General features: G+C 37.8%; 1 pseudogene; it reads right to left on the reverse strand.

The window, feature by feature from the left end:
* Window positions 1-33: 33 nt before the first annotated feature.
* On the reverse strand, window positions 34-22,187 carry LOC139438535 (antigen WC1.1-like; annotated as a pseudogene).
* Window positions 22,188-23,903: the final 1,716 nt, after the last annotated feature.

A 23,903-nucleotide genomic window follows, 5' to 3' on the forward strand; every position in this document is an offset into this window, starting at 1 on the left:
GAATTCAACTAAATCATAATAGCAGATGCCTCTTCAAGGCTTCTGAGAAGAAAGCAGCAACGTGGGAGTGATATTTTTAACTTCAGCAGTACCTTCTTTATGGAGAGTTCTGCTTTTGACGATGGCAAACTTGCCTGTTTTAAACAAACCATTGCACAGAGAACGACTTCATACAAGTTGGAATATATGAATACTGCTTGGCAGCATTTAGAGCTCCCAAGTTAGCAAGAATCTTTGCAGCCAAACTCTCAGAAGTAAAGGACAGAAATGGAGCCTTTCTGCCCCTGAACCATTTGCCATTTCAAAGGTAATAGCTGAGAAACTCAAAAGCTCAACAGAGGTTTTTCCAGACTCACTGGGTTGGGAGAATAAAGTATTACAATTCAACGTTTGGTAAGAGGAGGGACGCTGTTAAATAACCAGAAAACTTGTACCCAAAGAGGAAGAGTGCCATTCCACATAAGGATGGAAGCCCAGCTTCTAATCCCTTCAATTCAGTTTAAATAAGGGAGATCTGCCCCTAAATCAGGTGCCTGGAAGAAACAAAATCCTTTCTAAAGGGTTTATACAGTTTTTCATCTATAATGTCTATTAATCAAAAATACTCAGAAATACAAAAGAAAAGAGAGATTTGACCACAAACCAAAAGGAAAAGGGACACATTAGAAAGCAACTCACAGGGTGGGCATCTTGCTACTGGAGTTATTTGACAGGGACTTAAAACCATGAATAAAATACTGAAGGATTTAAATGTCAAGATTGTTAATTTTGGCAGAGGAATGATATCAAAGAAGCTATCATGTCCTCAAAATGTCAATAACTGAAATTAAGAAATCAAAGGGCAAGTGTAATAACACTTTGGATTATCACAAGGTATAATTAGTAAAACTGAATATTGATCACAAGAAAATACTGGGAATAAAGCATAGAAAGACAAAGTTTGTAAAACATGAAAAGAGGCATAAGAAACATGAAAAGAGAATAATTGGGGAGGTTATTAGCTTTGATGAGTAGACAACTGAATTAAACTAAAATGATCTAATGAGTAGTCTGAGACTGAAGCTGCTACCTAGGTCTTATAAGTTAGCCTTCTGATTTGTAAAGTTTTGTGTAGGTTCTGAGAAGAATGTACTAGAAATGTCAGAATATCCACTCTGAGCACTTGATATGTCTTTCAATGAATGAGGATAGCCAGGTAGTTCAAAGAGTCACTCTAGTGGGCCAGTAGCTGGATTGATTTCTTACAAAGTACACCTACTTCCTTGCCATTGCTCTGGGGGTTAGATGGATTAGAACAAAGGGAATGGTTAGGAACTGGTGTGAGGTCATCAGAAGCCCTGATAACAGCAGTCAATTCAGGGTCAGTCAGAATTGTTCTTGGTATGATAACTGAGAGCTGAAAAAGTTACCACAAGACAGGCCATGGTTTACCTCAGAATGCTTCACTTATGATTCTAAATCTGGCCAATAATTCAAAATAGTGTACTCCTCTTTGAATAGTTCGGTCAACCTTACATGAGAGAAGATGTTAGATGATATTGACCATAGCCAAATTCCATTAAGAATCACAGAATACTCTTCCTGCCACCACCCCCAACTCCCCCCACCAAAATAGTCTAGTCTCTGCTTGTTCTTCACAAGAAGACAGACTATTATTCATGAATTGGAGTCTGGTGTACTCTGGGAAAAACAAAACATCTTGTTTTTTTTTTTATAATTTTTAATCTTTATTGAAGTATATCACTCATACATAAACATACATAAACAATACGTGTACGGTAATACTTGTGAACTTAGAGAACAAACATATATAACATCATACAGGACTTTTGCACTTCACCCTACCACTAATACCTTGCATTGTTGTTCAACATTTTAAACTAATGATTAAAGAGCATTGTCAAAATATTACTACTAACCAAAGTATTTGTCCCCAACCCCCCATTATTATTATTATCTTTATGTCACTTATATATGAAGATACATAAACAATAAATGCGTAGTAAAAGTTGTAAACTTACAAAGCAAACATGCATAACATCGTACAGGGGCCTCATACATCAACCCTCCACCAACATCTTGCATTGTTGTGAGATGTTTGTTACAAATTGTGAAAAAATATTGTCAAAATCTTACTACTAATTATAGTCCTTATGTTATATTTGGTGTATTTATCCCCCAACCCACCCTATTATTGTGTTTTAAATATATTTTTATGACAGAAGTTGTAAACTTACAAAACATTTATGCCCATGTGCAGAATTCCCAAACAACATTCCTCTATCAACACACCATACTGTGGTGGAATATTTGTTACAAATAATATAATATCATCTGATTGTAATCAGGTCCATAGTGTACCTTAGGCACACATTTTCCATATGACCCATTATCAACCCAGTACATCTTTGGCATAGATACAAGAATATTATATTATTACTGCTAACTACAGTCCATAGGTCACTCCAGTTGTATCTTTCCCATGTTTCTCCACATTCCCACCACCCTGCAGTAGTGATGTACATTTGCTCTAGCTAACAAATGACACTGTTTCATCTGTACCATTAACCACAGGTCTCATCCACCTCTTGGTTTACTGTACTATTCTGTTCCTAGAATATTCTCTAGCATTCTGTTAATTGGCATGTACATACCTAGACTACCATTTTCAGCCACATCCCCATTTATAAACTAGCTGTAACTATTGTTACCATACACTCTATACATTTCCTCACTTTTATTAAAATTGCTACATACTTAACATCAGTAGTCTATCTCAGTCCTCCTCTTATCTCATTTTAGAATCCACCACCTACCACCAGGTCTTGAAACTATTTTCCTACAATTTCTTATGGTTCTTGCTTTTATATTTGGGTTTTTGATCCATTTTCAGTTAATTTTTGGATAAGGTATGAGATAGGGGTCCTCTTTCATTTTTTTGGCTATGGATATCCAGTTCTTTCAGCATCATTTGTTGAATGGACTGTTCTGCCCAAGCTGTGTGGGTTTAGTAGGCTAGTCAAAAATCACTTGACTATACCTGTGGGGCTCTGTTTCTGGACCATCAATTTGATTTCATTGGCCTTGTGTCTGTCTTTAGGCCAGTACCATGCTGTTTTTACCTCTATAGCTAGGTAATATGATTTAAAGTCTGGAGACGAGAGTTTGCTTTTTCTTTTTAAGATGTTTCTGGCTATTCAGGTCTCTTTACCCTTTCAAATGAATTTGATAATCGTGTTTTCAATTAAAAAAATGCTGGTGGAATTTTTATCAGAATTGCATTGAATCTGTATACCATTTTGAATAGAATTGATGTCTTTATGATATTTAGTCTTCCAATCCATGAGCATGGAATGTTCTTCCAGTTATTTAGGCCTTTTTCTTTTTTTATTTATTTTAACATTATGTTGTAGTTTTCTGAATAAAAGTGCTTTACATCACTGGTTAAGTTTATTCCTGACTATATGAGTTTTATCTGTCATGTTGTATTTTTCCCACTCTTTTGACACTTTTGGTTGCTTTTATTAATATAATCTTCATTTCTTGACTCTCTTCCAGACTTTTCTCTCCTGTTTTTTCTTTTCAGGCTCTAGCACACTCTTTAGAATTGCCTGAAAATCTGGCCTCTTGGGTAGAAATTCTCTCAGTTTCTCTTTATCTGTGAATATTCTAAACTTGCCCTCATTTTTGAAAGACAGTCTTGCTGGATATAAGATACTTGGCTAGAAGTTTTTCTCTTGTAGTATCTTAAATATATCTGATCACTATCTTCTTGCATTCATGGTTTCTGGTGAGAAATCATCACTTAATTTTATTGGGTATCCTTTATTTGTTATGCATTTCTTTTTTCTTGTTGTTCTCAGAATTCTCTCTTTGTCTTTGGCATTTGACATTTTGATTAGTATGTATCTTGGAATTGGTCTATTCGGATTTTTTTGGATGGGAGTATGTTGTGTTTCTTGGACATGGATATCTATGTCCTTCAATAGGGTTGGGAAATTTTCTATCATTATTTCTTCACATATTCCTTCTGCCCCTTTTCCCTTCTCTTCTCCTCTGGGATACCTATGACACATGTTACCAAGGATTTTGCTGTCATTATTTCCCTGAGGCCTTGTTCAATTTTTTCCCCATTTTTTTCTTCATTTATTCTTTTATGTGTTCACTTTCAGAGGCCATTTTTTCAAGCTCATCAATCCTTTCTTCTGCTTCTTCGAATCTGCTATTATATGATTTCAATGTTTTTAAATTTCATTTAGTGTGCCTTTCATTCTCATAAGATCTGCTATTTTTCTATGTCTGCTTTCAAATTCTTCTTTGTGCTCATCCAATATCTTCTTAATATCCTTAATCTCATCTGGAGGCTTATCTTGTTCTTTTAATTTGGTCATATCTTCCTGCTTATGGGTGTGGATTTTAATTTTTTGTTGGTTTCTTGGCACCTGGCTTACTAGAGTATTTATTCTGGGTGCAGTTTTTCTCTTTAGTTTTGGGCTTCCTGCCATTTCTCCCTTGCTGGTTGTATGGTAGAAACCATGGATGTAGTTGGTGCTATTAGCTGTGGAGCCTCAAGCTGCCCTCATTGCCCCAGGGATCGATGAGGCTTCTCCCAAACTTCTCTTTTGTCAGTGGTAGGAAAAGAGTCACAGCTGTGTGGAACAATCCATGTCCTGCAGGCCTAGACTCTACTTGCCCAGAAGGACTGATGAAGTTTCACATTCCTTTCTCCCTGGCTGGGGTGGGTTTGGAGCTGCAGGTGTGGGCAACAATCTATGTAGTGCAGGTCCAAGATTAACGTGGTTGACCTGACAGACTTCCTATTTTTCAGTTTGTGCCAGCCAAATGTACCTGCAGCTATCTGGATAGGCTGGTGCAAGGCCTTCCCGCCTCCTTCTTGCCAGTGGTGGGCCTGATGCCTAGGGTGGGGCTGCAGGTTGATCTGGGTGAAAGAAACTTGTTCCTACCATCACTGTGATTTTCGGTCAGCCCGGCTTCCCCTCTTGCAGGGGATGGAGTAAAAATGATGGCCACCCACCTCTTTCTGACCTGGACAAGTTCAAACTTTAGCTCTTTTTAGGGTTATACTCTAGCTAACCAAATCCCCCAATCGGTAGCTGAAATCAGCGGCCAATTGTCTCCTCCTCCCCTGTTTTTGGGAAATGGAGCTTCAAATTCCAGCCACAGAATAGCTCCTGGGGCAGTTTGTGCTGTCAAAGTAGGATGAACTTCGGCTTCCAAGGCTTGGCCAGTAATTTCCAGGAGATGCTGGTGCAGTTCCCCCAGCTTCCTCCTTGCTCTAGTTGGGATTGGGGCTTAAACTATAGCTGCAATCTGGTCTCGATGGAAAGAAACTGGTCCCCACCAGCACTGTGATTTTCAGTCTGCTCTGCTTCTCCTTTTGCCAGGCATGGAGTTAAGATGGTGCCTACTGGCTTCTTTCTAGCTTGGACATGCTCAACACTAAGCTGTTCTCAGGATTATACTTGAGCCCTCTGAATTTACTCATCTTAGCTGAAGTTGATGTCCAACCATCTCTTCCTCCCCCATTTTTGGGAAGTGAAGATTTCAATTCCAGCCACAGAACAGCTCCTGAGGTAGCTTGTGCCTCCAGTGGAACATGGGCACCAGCCTCCATGGTGTGGAGTACTTTACTTACGAATCTTCTCTGCAGATGGGCAGTCTCCTCCTTTCATTCTTCTAAGGAATTTTCTGGATGCTTTTTTGTTCTCATGGAGCCCCCAAACAGATGCTTCAGCTAGCTCCAGATGGCTCTGGGTGTTTACTAACTTCCCTGTAGCAGGAGCTGACTCTAGGAACTCCTTACTCTGCCGCCATCTTGCTGATTGTCCAACATCATGTATTTCTAATCCTGCTACAGAGCAGAGATAGGTTATATTTATGATCTGAAATCACTCAGATAATTTGGACATTCCCACTGTCTTATTTATTCTCTCCTTATTATATATGGTAAAAATGATGGAAAGCAAGGTCAAATAACTGTCATCAGTGTTGCTTTACTATTACTTTAAGTAAAGGGTGAAGTAGAGAATCAAACCTAGAACTACTGCTTCCATGAAGAATGGAGGAATTTCCAGTAGGCCACTGCTCAAACTGGGTAAAACTGAAATGGCTGGATAATGTAAGAAGAAATTAAAGATTTTAGGCATTTATGGATATAAGACAGACTAAATGTATTAACATTCCAAAGAGTGCAAATCATTTCAGAGTTTCCTCAAGGATCAAGAGCTGCTTCTTCTCTTAAGGAAATTTCCCTACTCAGTGCATTAGATAATGACTGAGAATAACTGCTTTTGGGATAGAGTACCCTGTAAATTTTGAGGCTGATGTGATAAAATTCGGAATTTGAGGCCATATCACATGGCAGGTTTTCCTTTCAAATATATTTGCCCAGTATTGAAACTGTGAAAGGCAGGAGGCTGAAGAACTAAGCCAAATACCTTGAAAAGCAACTGGGATATACCCTCATTCTCTTGGGGTTGAGCACCCAAAACACCCCAGACTCTCAACTGAAATTCCTGAAAGTTCACTATCTTGGGATGCATGATTGGTGAAAAGAACAGAGCATTAAAGTCACTTGGGAAATACTCAAGAAGAGTAACATGCAACAATGGAGTCCTAGAAAAAAAGGGGAGAGAGAGAACAGGACGGGAGAGGAGGTGGAGAGGAAGAGAAAGTGAAATTGCAGCAGAAATAATATTTGAAGAGATAATGGGTGAACATTTTCTCAGAGAACTCCAGACATATGAAGTCACCCATAACTAGGCACATCATAGTAAAGCTTCTGAAAATCAAAGGAAACATGAAAATATGGAATAGAAAATTATTTACCCTAAATGAGAAAAAGGGTCAATTAAAAGGAAATGGTAGAGAGAGGTTCTGATGGGAGGGTGTGGGAAGAATAGGTGGAACATAGGGCATTTATAGGGCATTGGAATTGTTCTGCATGATTTTGCAGTGACGGATATAGGCCATTATACATTTGTCCAAAGCTATAAAATTAGATGGTAGAAAGTGTAAACCATAATGTAAACTATAGGTCCTGGTTAATAGCAATGCTTCAATATTTGTTTCTCAATTATCACATGGGTTCCATACTTAAGTAAGATATTATTAATAGGGGAAAATGCGAGATGGGAGAAGGTGAGGCATATGCAAATCATATATAGTCTTGATGTAACTTTTCTGTAATCTAAAATTTCTTTAAAAATAAATAAAAACCCCAAAATACAAAAAACAAAGCAAATGGTAGATAGTGACCCAATGATATCAGTAAATGCGTTTGATGTAAATGAATTAAACACACCAAATAAAAACCAATCTAGATAAAGCAACAAAATTCAACCATATGCTGGTTCCAAGGTGCTCACCTTCTATATGAGGGCAAAGAAAGATTGAAAGAAAAGTGATGGAAAAAAATATTTTCTCTAGGAACACTAACCAAAAGAAAACTGGTTTACAAGCCTAATACCAAAGTAGTCTTTAAAGCAAGTTGTATTAATTCAAAGTATAAGAAAGAAAATAGCAGATGTAAAATAACATGAATAACAAATTAACATATTTAACATATGTAGAGCACTGAATCCAACAATGACAGATTTCACTTGATTCTGAAACGCACTGAACCCTTAGAAAAACTGACTATATGATGGACTCAATATTTTCAGATAATTGAGTTCAAGCAGATCGTTTCCTCTCACCACAGTGGAATTAAATTAGTGATTAAAAAGAAAATACAGCTAGAAATTCTTAAATGTTGGGAAACTAAACACTACTTTTCAAAAAAATATCTCAGTCAAGGAAGAAGCTTTTTAAAATTAGAAAACGTGCATAATGATAATGAAGATTTATTGCAACTAAACTTCTCTAATGCAGCTAAGGCAGTGACTAAGGGAAAATTTGTAGCCTAGAGTGTATGGGATAGAAAAGAAGAATGATTGAACATGAAAAAATGTAAGCTTCCATGCAAGAAATGAGATCAGCAAATGAATCAGAAAGGAGAAACCTAGATTAATAAAGTAAGAACAGAAGTTAATGAAATTGTAAACAAACAGGATAGAAAAAATAACAAAAAACCCCTCAAAATTTGGTTTAAAATATTAATAAAATTGATAAATATCAAGGAAGACTAATCAAGAATAATCAAGAATAAACCAAATTATCAATACTAGGGTAGTATATTTGGAGTTGTACAACCATCACCACAATCAGTCTTAGAACTTTTTCATCACCACAAAAAGAAACTCCATTATACTCAAACTTCTCATCCCTACCTAATCTTAGACAATGCTAATCTACTTTATGCCTATATATTTGTCTACTCTGGACTTTTCATATACAGACAATCATACAATATGTGATCTATTGTGACTTGTTTCTTTAACTCAGTACGTTTTCAAGTTGCATGCTATGTATCAGTACTTCACTCCATTGTATCACCATACAATATTCCATTATATTTCCCATTCATGTGTTGATGGATATTTGTATTGTTTCCACTTTTTTGGCTATTTGAATAATCTGCTACGAATATCTGTGTACAAGTTTCTATGTGGACACAGGTTTTTCATTTCTCTTGGGAATGGAATTGCTGGGTCATATGATAACTCTATGTTTAATATGGTGAGCAACTGCAGGCTGTTTTCCAAATTGGTTACACCATTTTACATTCTCATCAGTAATGTATGAGGGTCCCAAATCTCTGCATCCTGACCAACACTTGTCATTATCTGTTTATTTTATTATAGCTATATTGGTCGGTTGAAGTGTAATCTCACTTCAGTTTTGTTTTGCATTTCTCTAATGGTTAATGATTTTGAGCATCTTTTCATATCGTTATTGATCATTTGCATATCTTCTTGAGAAATGTCTATTCATATCCTTTGGCCATTTTTTACTTATGTTATTTATCTTTTTTATATGGACTTGTAGGAGTTCATCATATATTTTAAATACCAGTCCCTCTTCAGATGTATGGTTTGCAAATATCTTCTTGCATCCTGTAGGTTGTTCACTTTCTTCATGTTGTCATTTGATGTATAACATTTTTAATTTTGCTGAAGCTCAAATTACTCATTTTTTTCCTTGGTTGCTTGTGTCTTATTTAAGAAGGCTTTGCCCAACTTAAGGACATGAAGTTGTATGCTATGCTTTCTTGTAAGAGTTTTATATTTTTAGCTCTTACATTTCGGTCTTTGATCTATTTTGAATAAATTTTTATTTATGGTGTGAAGTAGGGATCCACTTTCATTCTTTTGCTTGCGGATATTCAGTTGTCCCTCCACTATTTGTTTAAAAGACTATTTTTTTCCATTGAATTGTTTTGGTACCCTTGTAAAAAATCTGTTTATATTAGAACTCTCAATTCTATAGCTCTCTTGAGATCTCTGACTGACCTCATGCCCATTATCACACTATCTAATTGCACGGTTGTAGTAAGGTTTGAAATCTGGAAGTCTGAATCTTCCAACTTTGTTCTGTTCCAAGACTGTTTTGTCTATTTACATGTGAATATTAGAATCAGCTGGTCAATTTCTGCAGAGAGATAGCTAGGATTTTGATAGAGATTGCCCTGTATCTGTCTTTATTTAGGAAGCATTGCCATTTTAACCACAATAAATCTCCTGATTCATGAACATGTGATGTCTTTCCATCTATTTAAATCTTCTTTAATAGCTTTCAAAAATATTTTGGAGTTTTCAGAGTATATGTTTTGCACTGCTTTGCAACATTTATTCCTACTTTTTAAAATTGTTTTTAATGCTATCATAAAGGGAATGGTCTCTTTTATTTCATTTTTGGATTATTCATTGTATGAGAATGGAAATACAATTGATTTTTCTATTTTGTTTCTTTCAATTTGCAACTTTGTGTCCATCATTTATTAGGTGTAATAATGTTTTTGATGTGGATTACTTAGGAATCTGCAAATAGAAGCAGTTTTACTTTTTTCTAATTTGGATACCATTTATTTGGTCTTCTTTAAATGTCTTAAATTGGAATGTTAGGAAATTGATTTGAGATCTTTCTTTTTTTAATTTAAGCAATTACAGGCGTAATTTTTTCCTTAGTACTGCTTTAGCTCCATGCCATACATTATGGTATGTTGTGTATTCATTTTCCTTAATCTCAACGTATTTTCTAATTTCCCTTGTGATTTCTTCTTTAATCATTGGCTACTAAGTATTATATTGTTTAAGTTACACGTATTTGTGAATCTCTCAGATTTCTTTGTAATTTTATTCTATTGTGCTGGGATTACATACTTTGTATACTTTAAATTCTTTAAATTTATTGAGGCTTGTTTTATGGCCTGGCATATGATCTATCCTGGACAATGTTTCATGTATTCTTACAAAAAATGCTATTTTGCTGGGGTTGCATGGAATATTGTATAGATTTCTGTTAGGCCTATTTAGGTTATAGTGTTTTTCATGTCTTTTATTTTCTTGTTGATCTTCTGCTTAGTTGTTGTATTACTAAAAATGGGTACAGTGGTCCCAACTAGTGTTCTTGAATTGTTTATTTCTTCCTTCATTTGCGCTAATTTTTGCTTCATGTATTTTTTTTTGTTAGGTGCATATATATGCATAGTAGTTATATCTCCCTGATGAATTTTACCCATTTATTATTAAGAAAAGTTCCTCTTATCTATAGTAAAATTTTTCATTTTAATGTCCATTTTGTCTGATATTAGAATTATTACTGCAGCTTTCTTATGGTTGCTGTTTGCATGACACATCTTTTTCTATCCTTTTACTTTCAACCTGTTTGTATCTTGATTTTAAAGTGTATCTCTTGAAGGCAGCTAATATTTAGATCTTTTTTAAAAGAGGCTTACAATCTCTGCTTTTGTATTTGACTGTTTAATCCATTCACATTTAATATTGTTGTTCATATAGCTGGATTTTAATCTCCATATTACATTTGTTTTCTATATGTCATGCATCTTTTATTCTTCTATTCCTACTTTACTGTCTTTTTTGGCATTAAGTAAATATTTTCTTGTGTAAAAAATCCTTTAAAGATTTTTTCATTGCATTTTTTAATTTATTTTCTTATGTTGGCTCTAGGGCTTACATTATACATCTCAACTTAGAATATAATGTAGATTTATACTAATTTAATTCCAGTGAGATATAGAAATATTATTCTTTCTAGCTCTTTTCTCTTTTCTCCTTTTGGTGTTATTATTATACATATTATATTTATATATGTTACAAACCCCAAAAAGTAGATTGTTGTATTTAAAGTTATATAATTTTATGCCTTTCTAGGCAGCTTAGATTAGAAAGGAGAGCAAATATATGTTTATGGCATTTGTTATATTTACTTTCTTATTTACCACTTCAGGTTCTCCTCCTTTGTTCCTGTGGATTTAAGTTGTCATCTGGGGTTATTTCCTTACTCCAATACATCTTTGCACCCACCCACCTCCTTTGTGCTTATGTATTAGATTTCTATTTGTTATAGTCCCAACAACACCATTTTATGATATTGTTTTATACAATTCCTTTTTAAATCAGTTAATGGAATAAGGGAAAAGATATACATATTTCATTGTATGTAATTCTTTAATTTGCTAATTCTATCTTCTGTCAGTTCAAATCTACTGTTGAGTCCCTCTAGTGAAAATTTTCATGTGGCTCTTTTAAAAATGTATTTATCTTACTGTTATTTTCGATGTGATGAAGCATTGTCAGAATACTTTCCTTTACTACTTTAATATGGTTTCTTTTAGGTCTGTGGATGTATTTATAATGGATATGTTGAAGTTTCTGTCTGTTAAATCCAATGTCTGATCCCTACCAAAGGCAATTTCTGTGTTTTTAATCTTCTAATCTATATATTTATGCTCAATTGATTTTAAGCATGAATGCCAAGACAACTGAGTATAGGAAAGAATGATCTTTGCAACAAATGGTGCTGTCACAACTGTATTTACACACCAAAAGAATGAAGATGGACTCCTTACTTACACTATATACTCCACCTAATTCAAAATGGATCATACCTAAATGTAGGTGCTAGCAAAATAAAACTCTTAGAAGAACACATGTGTATATTCCTTGAATTAGGGAGTGGAGTTTTAGATATGACACAAAAAAGACAAGCAACAAAAGAAATACACATAAAAGGCACTACTTCAAAAGTAGAAACTTTTGTGCATCAGATGATACCATCAAGAAAAGAAAGAGACAACCCACAGAATGGAAGAAATGAGATAGAATTTCAGACCCACCAATACAGCTATAATAAAATAAACAGACAATGACAAGTGTTGGTCAGGATGCAGAGATTTGGAACCCTCATGTATTGCTGGTGGTAATGCAAAATGGTGCAATGAAAATGAAAAGTAGTTAGCAGTTACTCTCTATGTTAAATATAGTGTGGTCATATGAACCAGCTATTCCACACCAAGGTATACCTAGCAGGAATATCACCCAAATAAGTAGAAATGACAAATCCCCCTATGGTTAAGTTCAAAAAGACAAGAGTGCAGATATAATGCTGAGGGTGGGTGGATATAGTGGGCAAGTGATAAGTTACCCCCTTTCCAATTATTCATTCTCTCAGGGTAAAGTGAGTCAGATTCAGTTAAGACTGAGTAGTGGGACCACTTCTTGGTAATTTGAGTAAAGAGAAGAACATATGAAATATCAGTACTGGAGATTTTGAGAACAATCCTACTAGAAAAGTATAGTAATATTGTTAAGAAGTGTTAATTCAACTTTTAGGATTTATTTATCACTTTAAATTGAGACCAATACTTTTCTTCAGCCCAGTCCAATTGCTCAAGTGCAGGCAGGGATATGCAGACAGTCGTTTTGCAGTGTTTGACCACGTGAATTTCACAGAGGAAAAGTGTGGCAAGGGAATTGAAAGTGGTGGTAAGAGAGTGAATGTACTGATAGAACATAAAACCTAAACAAGTGAGCAAGAGAGTACAGGCATAAGGAAGATGATAGGAATGAAAAATAATTACAATTCCCAGGTGATTGAATGTCTCTATGAGGACAGAATATCCAATAGGGAAGTAAAAAAGATAGAATGTAGTGTACTTGAAATCTGGATACCCGAAGTGGTACAGTTATGGATATTGATAAGGTGAAATACAAGGTCACATGAATAGTAATGGAAGACAGGTGGAGAACAGTTCACTAAGTTGTCTGTCTGATTGTCAAAGTCAGGAATTGCTGTGACATAATCAGGGTGGAGAGAAAGAATGCAAGCCTGAGAGTGACATCAATATGGTTACATAAGACATACCTTGGAAAAATCTTCCCTCAGAATCACATGGTAAAAGTGCAAATCCCATTTGCTTAGAACTCTGGAGGAGTTGCAAGAAGGACTCCACAAATGCTAAATCAGAAAGAAAGCAATAATCTCCAAGAGCAGGTAGATTTTCTCCTCAGAGCTGCCAGTCCAGGCCCATCCCCCTCAATTATCCCAAATCACTTGGGAGTCAGGCAGATGCAGCCCAGCCCAGATCCCTCCTGTCACAAAGCAGACCATAGAGTCACTCACAGCAGCAAGTTAAAATCCCACACAGTCCAGGCACAGGGATCTAATTCCACAGAGGCCAGGGTGAAGCACAATCTTTCGAGGAGTGTAACATACAAAAGGGCTCCAGCAAAAAAAGAGAGAACAGAGAACGACAGAGAGAGAGAGAGAGAAAGAGAGAGAGAGAGAGAGAGAGAGAGAGAGAGAGAGAGAGAGAGAGAGACCCTGCAGCAGAACTATTGGCAGGAGATGTGCTCACTCAATCTAGTCACTGTTTGGTGGACCACCTAAATGCAAAATGAACCTGTCTGGATAGACTCACGTTTCTGGATTGACCCTAGCTTAGGCAGGCTATCCTAATTGGGAAGAAATTGGTGGTAAAAGGGCCTCACAGAAATAAAAGGTGCAGAGGAAGGGACTGAGCTGCTTTAAGGCAGGACGGAACACAGAACTTAAAGTGTAAGAAAAAGGGGGCTCTGAGTGAGGAAGAGAATTTGCACAAATCATAGAAATTGTTGAGAAATTTCTGCACAAGATCAATCAGAACAGATCAAGATTCCAAGAGAAGGAACAGAGGAAAGGAAACTTTCTCCTGGAGATGAAACATTTTCACAAAAATTGAAATCTTCCAAAATTGTACTACATAACCACGGCAACAATCAGATGAAGAGAGCTGATAAAATCTAAAGAGTTAAACAGAGGCTACCTAAAGGTCCAGAATAAGTTGCACCAACTATCAAAGAAGAGCCTTAACACAAAGCCAAACAACAATAAGATCATAAGCAGGGGAAAAACTGACCTTCAGAGCTAATGTATAAAAATAATCAGATGATCAGGTATTAGAAAAAAATTACAAGTCATGCTAAGAAACATGAAAGTATGGCTCAGTCAAGGGACCAATTTAAAAGTTCAAAGAAGACAAAGAATTTAGAAGAACTAATCAAAGAAATCTCCTCAATCAATTCAAGGAGATGAAGGAAAATAAATATAAAGCTAAAGGATATTAAGAAGACAATGTGTGGGAAGCAGACTTGGCCCAATGGATAGGGCGCCTGCCAATGATGTGGGAGGTCCACGGTTCAAACCCTGGGCCTCCTTGACCCATGTGGAGCTGACCCATGCACAGTGTTGATGCGTGCAAGGAGTGTTGTGCCATGCAGGGGTGTCCCCTGCATAGGGAAGCCCCACGTGCAAGGAGTGCTTCCTGTAAGGAGAGCCACCTAGTGAAAGAAAGTGCAGCCTGCCCAAGAATGGCATCACACACATGGAGAGCTGACACAACAAGATGCCCGGTGTCATTGATATGGAAGTGGTCACAGAAGAACATGCAGCAAGTGGACACAGAGAGCAGACAAATGGGGGAGGGGTGGAAGGGGAGAGAAATAAATAAATAAATAAATAGATCTTTTAAAAAAAGAAGACTATGTGAAAGCATAAAGACTTTGATAGTTTAAACAAGAAACATAATGCAAATTATGGGGATGAAATGTACAATAATGGAGATTAAAAATAAATTAGAGGCATAGTACAGCAAATTTGAACAGGCAGAAGAAAGAATCAGTGAACTGGAAGACAGGACAATCAAAATCCTATAGTCAGAAAAACAAATAGAGAAAAGAATAGGAAAAAATTGAGCAGTGTCATCAGGATTTGTGTGACAGCATGAAACATGCAAACATATGTGTTACATGTGTCCCAGAAAAAGTATAAAGAAAGGGGCGGGAAAAATATTTGAGAAAATAATGACCAAAATTTTGCCAACTCTTATGAAAGACATAGATACACAGGTCCAAGAAGTGCAATGTACTCCAAATGGAATAAACCCTAATAGACCCACTCCAATACACATACTATTCAGAATGACAAAGCAAAGAGAGAGGCAATTCTGAAAGCAGCAAGAGAAAAGGAGGTTTTCATGTGTGATGTGTCAAGTAATCCTCAATAAGTCTACAGGCTGATTTTTCATCAGAAATCATTGAGGTGGGAAGGCAATGGTATGATATATTTAAGGCACTGAAAGAAAAGAAACTGCCAGCCAAGCAGTATTTATCTGGAAAAAATGGCCTTTAAAAAGGAGTGGCAGTTTAAAGTATTCACACATAAACTGAAACTGAGAGTTTGTCAGCAAAAGGTCCTTCCTTCAAATATTACTAAAGGAAGTACTACAGGATGAAAAAAAACAAAACAGGAGAGAGTGGCTTGGAGTAGTATAAAGAAATAACGGTCTTCAGTACAGGTAACTAAAATGGTAAATGCAAAACCCAATAGTATTGAATTTTCAATATACTTTCCTACTTTTAATTTCATATGAGTCAGAGTATAATTGAGGGGAGCAGATGTGGCTCAAGCAATTGAGTGCCTTCTTCCCATATGGGTGGTCCCAGGTTCAGTCCCTGGTGCCTCCTAAACAAAAAACAAGAAGCAGACAAATGAAAAGCCAACTCTGGGGAACTGACGCAGCTCAGTGTTTGAGTGCTGGCTTCTCACATATGAGGTCTATGGTTTAGTCCATGGTCCTGGTGCCTCAAAAAAAAAAAAAAAAAAAAGAACACATAAAGGGAAGAAAAGGTAATGTAAGACAAAAACAATATAAAGAGGGGAAACAAGGATATGGGTGGAGAGATTGTGTATGCTATTGAAGCGAAATTGGACTATGTTAAAATTAGTAACATAGATGCAGGTTGTGTAATTCAAATTCCAGGGTAATCACAAAGGAAGTATTTTTAACAATATTCAAAAAATGAGAAAGGAATCAGACACATCACAAAAGAACAACTATTCCGAAAAAAGTGTTTGCAATAAAGGAAGAGAGGTTAAAAAAAAAAAAAAAAAAGAAGATATTACATATAAAAACCAAAGGACTAAATGACTGAAGTAAGTACTGCCTGTACAATAATAACAGTGAATGTTAATGAATTAAACTCTCCAATCCAAAGGCACAGTAGGAGAATTTTTTTTTTATTTTAAAAGCATGATCCAAATATATGTTGTTTACAAGAGACTCACCTTAGTCCCAAAGACACAAATAGACTGAAAGTGAAAGGATGAACAAAAATATTCCATGCAGATAGTACCCCAAAAGAGCTGGGGTAGCTATAGCAATATCAGGCAAAATGGCTTTAAAGTCAAAAGCTGTTATGAAAGACAAAGACGTACATTACATATTAATAAAAGGGTCAATCCACCAGGAAAAAATAACAATTATAAAAATTTATTTACCTAACCATGATGCTCCGAAATACATGATATAAACACTTCAAAATACATGATACAAACACTTGTAAAATTGAAGGGAGAAATAGAAACCTCTACAAAACTTTGCTAAACAAAATAAAAAAGATCTAAATAAATGAAAGAACATTCCATGCTCATGGATTAGAAGACTAGATAGTGTTAAGACATCAATTTGACTCCAAATAATTTCCAGCTTCAATGATACCCTGATCAAAATTCCAACAACCTCCTCCGCAGAACTAGAAAGGCCAATTATTAAATTTATTTGGAAGGGTAAGGGGCCCCAAATAGCCAAAACCATTTAGAAATAGAAGAACGAGTTGGAGGAAATCAAATTTCTGGATTTTAAAGCTTATTATAAAGGTAGAACATGGTACTGGCACAAGGATAAACATATAGACCAATGGAATCAAATTGAGAGTTCAGAAACAGACCCTCACATTTAAAGTCAATTGTATTTTGACCAGACCAAGTCCCCTCAATTGGGAAATAATCATCTCTTCAACACTTATGCAAAAGAATAAACAAGGACCCTTATCTCCTGCTACATACAAAAATTAACTCAAAGTGATGAAATACCTAAACATAAGAACCAAGACTATAAAGTTCCTAGAAGAAACTGTAGGGAAGCATCATCAGGATCTTGTGTCAGGCAATGACTTTTTAGACTTTACACCCGAAGAACAAGGTACAAAAGAAAAAAATAGATAAATGGGACCTCAAAAAAATTTAAAACTTTGTGCGTCAAATCACTTTATCCTTAAAGTGTAAATATAAACTACTCAATGAGAGAAAACTACTTGGAAACCACATATCTAATAAGGGTTTAATATCAAGAATATATAAAGATACCCTACAATACTACAATAAAAAGCACCCAATTTTTAAATGTGCAAAAGTCTTGAATAGACATTTCTTCAAAGAAGCAGCACAAAGGGCTAAAAAGAAAATGAGAAATGCTCACCATAACTAGCTGTTAGAAAAATGCAAATCAAAACCACCATTTCTCACCCACTAGAAAGGTTACTACTTAAAAGAAAGAAAAAAAATTACAAGTGTTGGAGAAGATGTGGAGGAATGGGAAAGCTCCTTCATTCCTGGTGGGAATGTAAAATGGTGCAGCCACTGTGGAAGACAGTTTGGCAGTTCCTCAAAAAGCTAAGTACAGGGAAGAGGACTTGACCCAGTGGTTAGGGCTTCCGTTTACCACATGGGAGGTCCGCTCTTCAAACCCCGGGCCTCCTTGATACGTGTGGAGCTGGCCCATGCGCAGTGCTGATGTGCACAAGGAGTGCCGTGCTATGCAGGAGTGTCCCCCACGTAGGGGACAAGGAGTGCGCCCCGTAAGGAGAACCGTCCAGCGCGAAAGAAAGTGCTGCCTAAGAATGGTGCTGCCCACACAGAGAGCTGACACAGCAAGATGATGCAACCAAGAGAAACAAGATTCCCATGCCGCTGACAACAACAGAAGCGGACAAAGAAGGAGACGCAGCAAATAGACACAGAGAACAGACAATGGGGGTGGCAGATGGGGGGTTGGGAAGGGGAGAAAAATAAATAAATAAATAAATCTTTTAAAAAAAAGGCTAAGTATAGAACTAACATATGACCTGGTAATCCATCTACCAGGTATAGACCCAAAAGAACCAAAAGCAGGACTAACACAGATATTTGCGTGCCGATGTCCATAGGAGCATTATTCACAGTTACCAAAAGATGGAAGCAGCCCATCAACCAATGAATGTATAAACAAAGTGTGCTTTATACATACAATGGGATATTATTTAGCATTAAAACTGAAAGAAGTTCTGGTTCATGTGACAACATGGATGAAGCTTGGAGATATTATGCTGAATGAAATAAGCCAGACACAAAAGACTAATATTGTGTGATGTCACTGAAATAATTAGAATAAGCAAACTAATAGAGTTTAAAATAGAATGTCAGTCTGGATTGGGGATAGGGAATAGGGAGTTAATGCTTAATTTGTAGAGAACCTCTATTTGAGTGGGTTGCAAAATTTTGGAAATGAATTGTGGTAATGGTAGCACGACATTTTGAGTGTGATTAACAGCACTGAATTAAATAGGTGACTGTAGTTAAAGGGAAAATTTTATGTCATATGTATGTTGCTAGAGTAAAAATTAAAAGATAAAATATAGGCCTGTACAACACAGTGAACCCTATTGTAAATGATGGATTATAGTTAAAAGTACAATTATAAAAAAGTTCTTATATGATTTATAACACATGTACCTCACTAATGCAAGGTGTTAATAATAAAGTGTAATATAAAAATACACCCTAATGTAAACATGGACTGTAGCTAATACTACAATTATAATATTTTTTCAATAATTATAATAAAAGTGCCATACTAATAAAAAGTGTTACTAATGGGGAGGGGAAGAGTATATAGGAACACTGTATATTTACATGATTTTTTTAATAAACCTTTAATTTCTCTAATTTAAAATTTCTTTTAACTAATGAGTAAAAAGGGCACGAAGAAACTTTGGGTAGTTATGGATATTGTAATGGTTTCTTGGGTGTATAAGTTAAAACTTACTGAATTATACACTTATCAAAATGAACCTTTTTAAATATATGTGGTTTGTTATTATTAAAATGCAATAATGCTGTTAAAATTTTTTTAAAAAGAATGTATCTGGTTCTGAAATCTCCAGTGATGATGGACGGTGACCAGCAAGTTGGTTAGCCACATTAAGGACATGAAGAGAGTAGTATACATTAATTGCATAAATTTCAAAGGAGTTATGACTATTTAAAATAATTTCAAAGGAGAATGATTTGGGGTATCAATGGGGATCAAAGAAAACACTGATGCCACCTCTAGACCCAAAGGTTCGTGCATGATATGAAAAACAAGCAGCCTCTAACTTGTGTGACTGCATGGAAAGCACGGTCACCGGGGGCTAGTTAGGCTTTGTTTAGCATAAGAAGTTGAAAGGATATTTAAGGACATAGGAATATTTGCTAATAGATGGAGATAGGCAGAACATTCCAGAGGAATCAGCAAAATATTTTAGGAGAGTAGGGGAGGTAAGAGGGTACGAGGGTGAGAGTTGTGGATTAGGAGAGCATTATGAGGCTATAGGTTCAATGGAAACTGGAGTCTTGAGCTTCGCATCATTGTGAGGGTCTTTGCTAAGGGGTTTAGCTGTCCTTCACATGCACTGGCCTCCTCAGCATAAGCAAAGCCTAAGAAACTCTCTGGCTCCTTTTCCCCTCCAGGTCATCAAGCCTCACTCTTGCTCCGGGTTTCTCTGCTCTGGACCTACTGGCTCTTTCAGTTTCTCAAACACCCTTCCTTTATCTCACCCCAGGGCTCTGGACACGCCCTTCCAGACTGGTCAAAATATCCTTTCACCTTTTCATTTTTTTTTTCTTTAGTCACTCCTTCTCATCTTTAGGATTTCGCTTAAGCATCCCTTCCTCACCCCACTAAGAACTGTGTTCCTGCTTTACTCCTCAGGGCATCTGACACCTCTCTGTCATGACACCTTTACGTGTTTACTCCATGGATCTTGATCTTATCAGCGTGGTTACGTATATCTTTTTGTACATTCTATCCTCATCCCTGTAACAGGGCCTTCCAAATAATTAGGGGTCAGTAAGGACTTGTAGGCTGACCACCTGACTTAGTGCTCTGAAGATCGCAAAATGCATTAACAGATTTGAAAGGGCAATGCTTTGGAAAAGGCACTGATAGGATTTCCAGTTCTGGCACTTATAAACAAAGAGACTAAGTATTACACCAAATCTCTCTTCACATCAGTTCTCAACTGAAAATTGATCATCATCATACCTATTTAACCGGCCTTATGTGAATAGTAAATATTATTCTGAGTGAAAAGACCTAGCATATGCCTAGTGAATGTTCATTATAAATTAGGGTCATCTCTTATGATCCTTCTTTGGGAAATAAAATCCAGTGAACACAATTTTGTTTCTACTACAGTACAACCATAAAATGTCTTCTCTTCAATCCCCACGTGTTTTAATTTAATATTGGACCTTTTATCCTGTTCTAGTTTTTCAGAAAATGTTGGGTTTGGGCTAAGAGATTTTGATAGATGTATTTGCAGGCTCAATGTGAAATTTAAACTGTACAACTAAAACATAAATTTATATTAAAAACACAGAAAGGTGGTACATACCACTCAAGTTGGACAAAAGAGTCACCTGCACAAAGGACGTGAGCTGCTTCATTGGGAGAGCATGAGCTGGGGTCCCAGGCATCAGAAGCACACTGCCAGAGCGTGGGGTCACTTTTCCGACACTGGATTCCATCCACCCAGCGGGGCTGAGAAGCCGCCCTGATGACAGCAGAAACACTGAGATCCCCGGTGTCCCCACAGCCCAGCTGCCTGCAGATCACGGCCAGCGTGGTGGGCTCCATTGGGCTTCTGCAGACACTGCCCCACGTCCCGTTGTAGAAGACCTCCAGCCACCCAGCGCAGTCGTGGTCCTCACTCACCAGCCTGAGGGCCAGGAACTCTGCAAGTGAAGACGGACAGGGTGAGGGACTGTGGCCGGTGCAGTGGGCCTTAAAGCTCTGACCCTTCCATTACTCCAGGCCATCGACCCGCTTGTCTCAGGCACTGCAGGAGAGAGTAACACCGTGGGAAGGGTTCTTATATCCCTTCTGAATCCTTTTCTTAATCAGTGCATTGTTCCCTCTGCTTGGGCCATTCCAGGTGTAGGGGCCTTGTAGAGCCTGGGTCTGAAGGGAGGTGAAGCAGCTCTCAGGGTCCTGCCTAAATCCCCGGGAGGTGCACTGCGGTGAACCAGGTGTGCAAGGGGATTGACAAGGCATCCCTCTCTCCCTTTTCTACTATGACTGGAGGGCGAGTCTTATTTTTGTTCTGGAAACGCTAGAGAGTTCTATCTTGTCAGGTGAAATCCCTGCAGGAAGAAACCCTTCACGGCCATTTGAGAAACAAGAACCTGGAGCGGAGCCCCTCGTGCTGTGGGTGATTCAGCTCCTGCTTCCCGCGGGCCTAGACCCCACCCCTTTTGAGACTGGGCTGCCTCCCCCCAGATGTGGGCAAGAAGGAGGGCAGACCTGAACAGACCACCCCCGCGTCCTCCTTGTGTCTGCAGTCGTGCCGCCTCCAGCCCCGGGAAGGGCACTTCCACACGTGGGACTCCTTTCCTGTGCAGTTGAGGTGGTCCAGCCAGATGGGCCCCGATCCCGCCCCGAAGTGAGCAGACACGGTGGCCCTGACGGCCACCCCACAGCCCAGCTGTCTGCACACCACGTGTGCATCGCTCAGGTCCCAGCCGTCATCACAGATGGTGCCCCAGGAGCCCTGGTGAAGGACCTCCACTCTGCCGGCACAGCGACCGCCCCCGTCCGCCAGGCGGAGCTGTCTGTTCCCTGAGTGAGAGAGTCAGGTCAGTGGGGGCTTTTCACAGGATGGGAAGAGCTTCCTGGCCCCGGGGCCCCTTCACTTGAGCAGTTGGCAGCGCTCTCCTCCGAGTCCGCAGAACCCACGGGATCAGACACAAAGCCGTTACACCAGGGCTCTAGCTGAGTGTGGTTCCCTACAGAAATGTGAGCAGAGGTTAATAGGTTAGAAAACAGGAAATTGAATTAAACTAAATAAAATTAGGAAACAGAGATGGCTCAAGCAGTTGAGCTCCCACCTACCACAGGGGTGCTGCCTTGTTGGGTTCTGGTGCCTCTTAAATGAAGCTGAACAAACACAGCAGGTGTAAAGAACCAGGGGGTGGGGAGAAACAAGTAATTAAAAGAAATCTTTTAAAAAACACTAATTGTAATTTAGTGAAGGCATCTGAGATAAAAGTTGTAATGTTGGAGGGATGTTACACCTTCACAGGCAAACTTCATGGAGAATTCTGCTTTAGAGAATGGCAAACCTGCCTATTTTAAGCAAATCATTGCACAGAAATTACTTTAGAAAAGTGGAATATAATAATACTTGTTGGTACCACTGTGGAACGACCAAGGCAGCAAGAAGTTTTGGAGCCCAGCTCTGAGAGAGATGAAGGTCAGAGGTGGGTGCCTTCCCAGTGGAGGGATTTGCCAGTGCAAAGGCAATAAGGTGAACCTGAAAAGCTTAGCAGAGGTTTTGCCAGACTCACAAGGCTTTCAGAGCACAAATTATAATCCAGAGTCCACCGAGCATAAAGAGCTGCATTAAATAACCAGAAGACTTGTACTGTAGGAGGAAGAGTGACCATTTTTGTAAGGATGGATGCCTGACTTCTAATCCTATAACTTCCCTTTAAATAAGGTGATCTGCTACGAAATCAGGGGCCTGCCAAGATGCAAAATGAAATCCTTTCTAAAGGGTTTCTACAACTTTTCATATACAATGTTTATCAATAAATTAAAGTAAAAAAATATCCAGAAATATAAAGGCAGAGATTTGACCAAAAACCAAGCAGAAAAGGAGACATTAGAAAGGAAGTCTCAGGACATCCTGGTATTGGAGCTACCTGAAGGAGACTCTAAATAACTTTGATTCAAATATTCAAGGAATTAAATGACATTATGAGTATTTTGACAGAAAAATGAAAACGAAGAGTCAGTTGGAATTTCTACACCTAAAATAGTAAGAGGATTAATGTAAAAACACATTTGATCAGCAAAGATAGAACCAGCGAAATGGAAGCTCCATGAGAAGAAAACACAGGATAAAACACAGAAAATCAAAAGAATGGAAATTATAAAAAGGAGCATGAGAGATACGGTGAAAAATTCTAACACTCAAATAGAAGAAGTTCTACATACAAATACACAAAGTCACAGTTAACAGGACTAAAAGTAGAAACTGGGCCACTATTGTAGTTGGATAATTTAATGCACGTTTGGTGGCATTTAAGCATATGCACACATTCATTATTCCATACCACATCCATTGAGAGGTGGGAACTACGTTTCCTTCCACGAATCTGGGACCTTGGTGAGTGGCTGGAATCAGTAGAATGCAGTGAAGTTACATAGCTTGACCCTCAAGGCTAGGTCAGAAAACTGGTGCAGCCTCTCTTTGATTTATGTAGAATGTTTCCTTTAGGGAAAGTCTGGCTCTGATGACACTGTCATGCTGCAGAGGCCATTGCAGGGCTCTGATCACAGCCCCAGCCGACAGCCAACA

This window comes from Dasypus novemcinctus, unplaced genomic scaffold (genome assembly GCF_030445035.2).
Source record: "Dasypus novemcinctus isolate mDasNov1 unplaced genomic scaffold, mDasNov1.1.hap2 scaffold_215, whole genome shotgun sequence".
In the NCBI taxonomy this organism is placed as follows: Eukaryota; Metazoa; Chordata; class Mammalia; order Cingulata; family Dasypodidae; genus Dasypus; species Dasypus novemcinctus.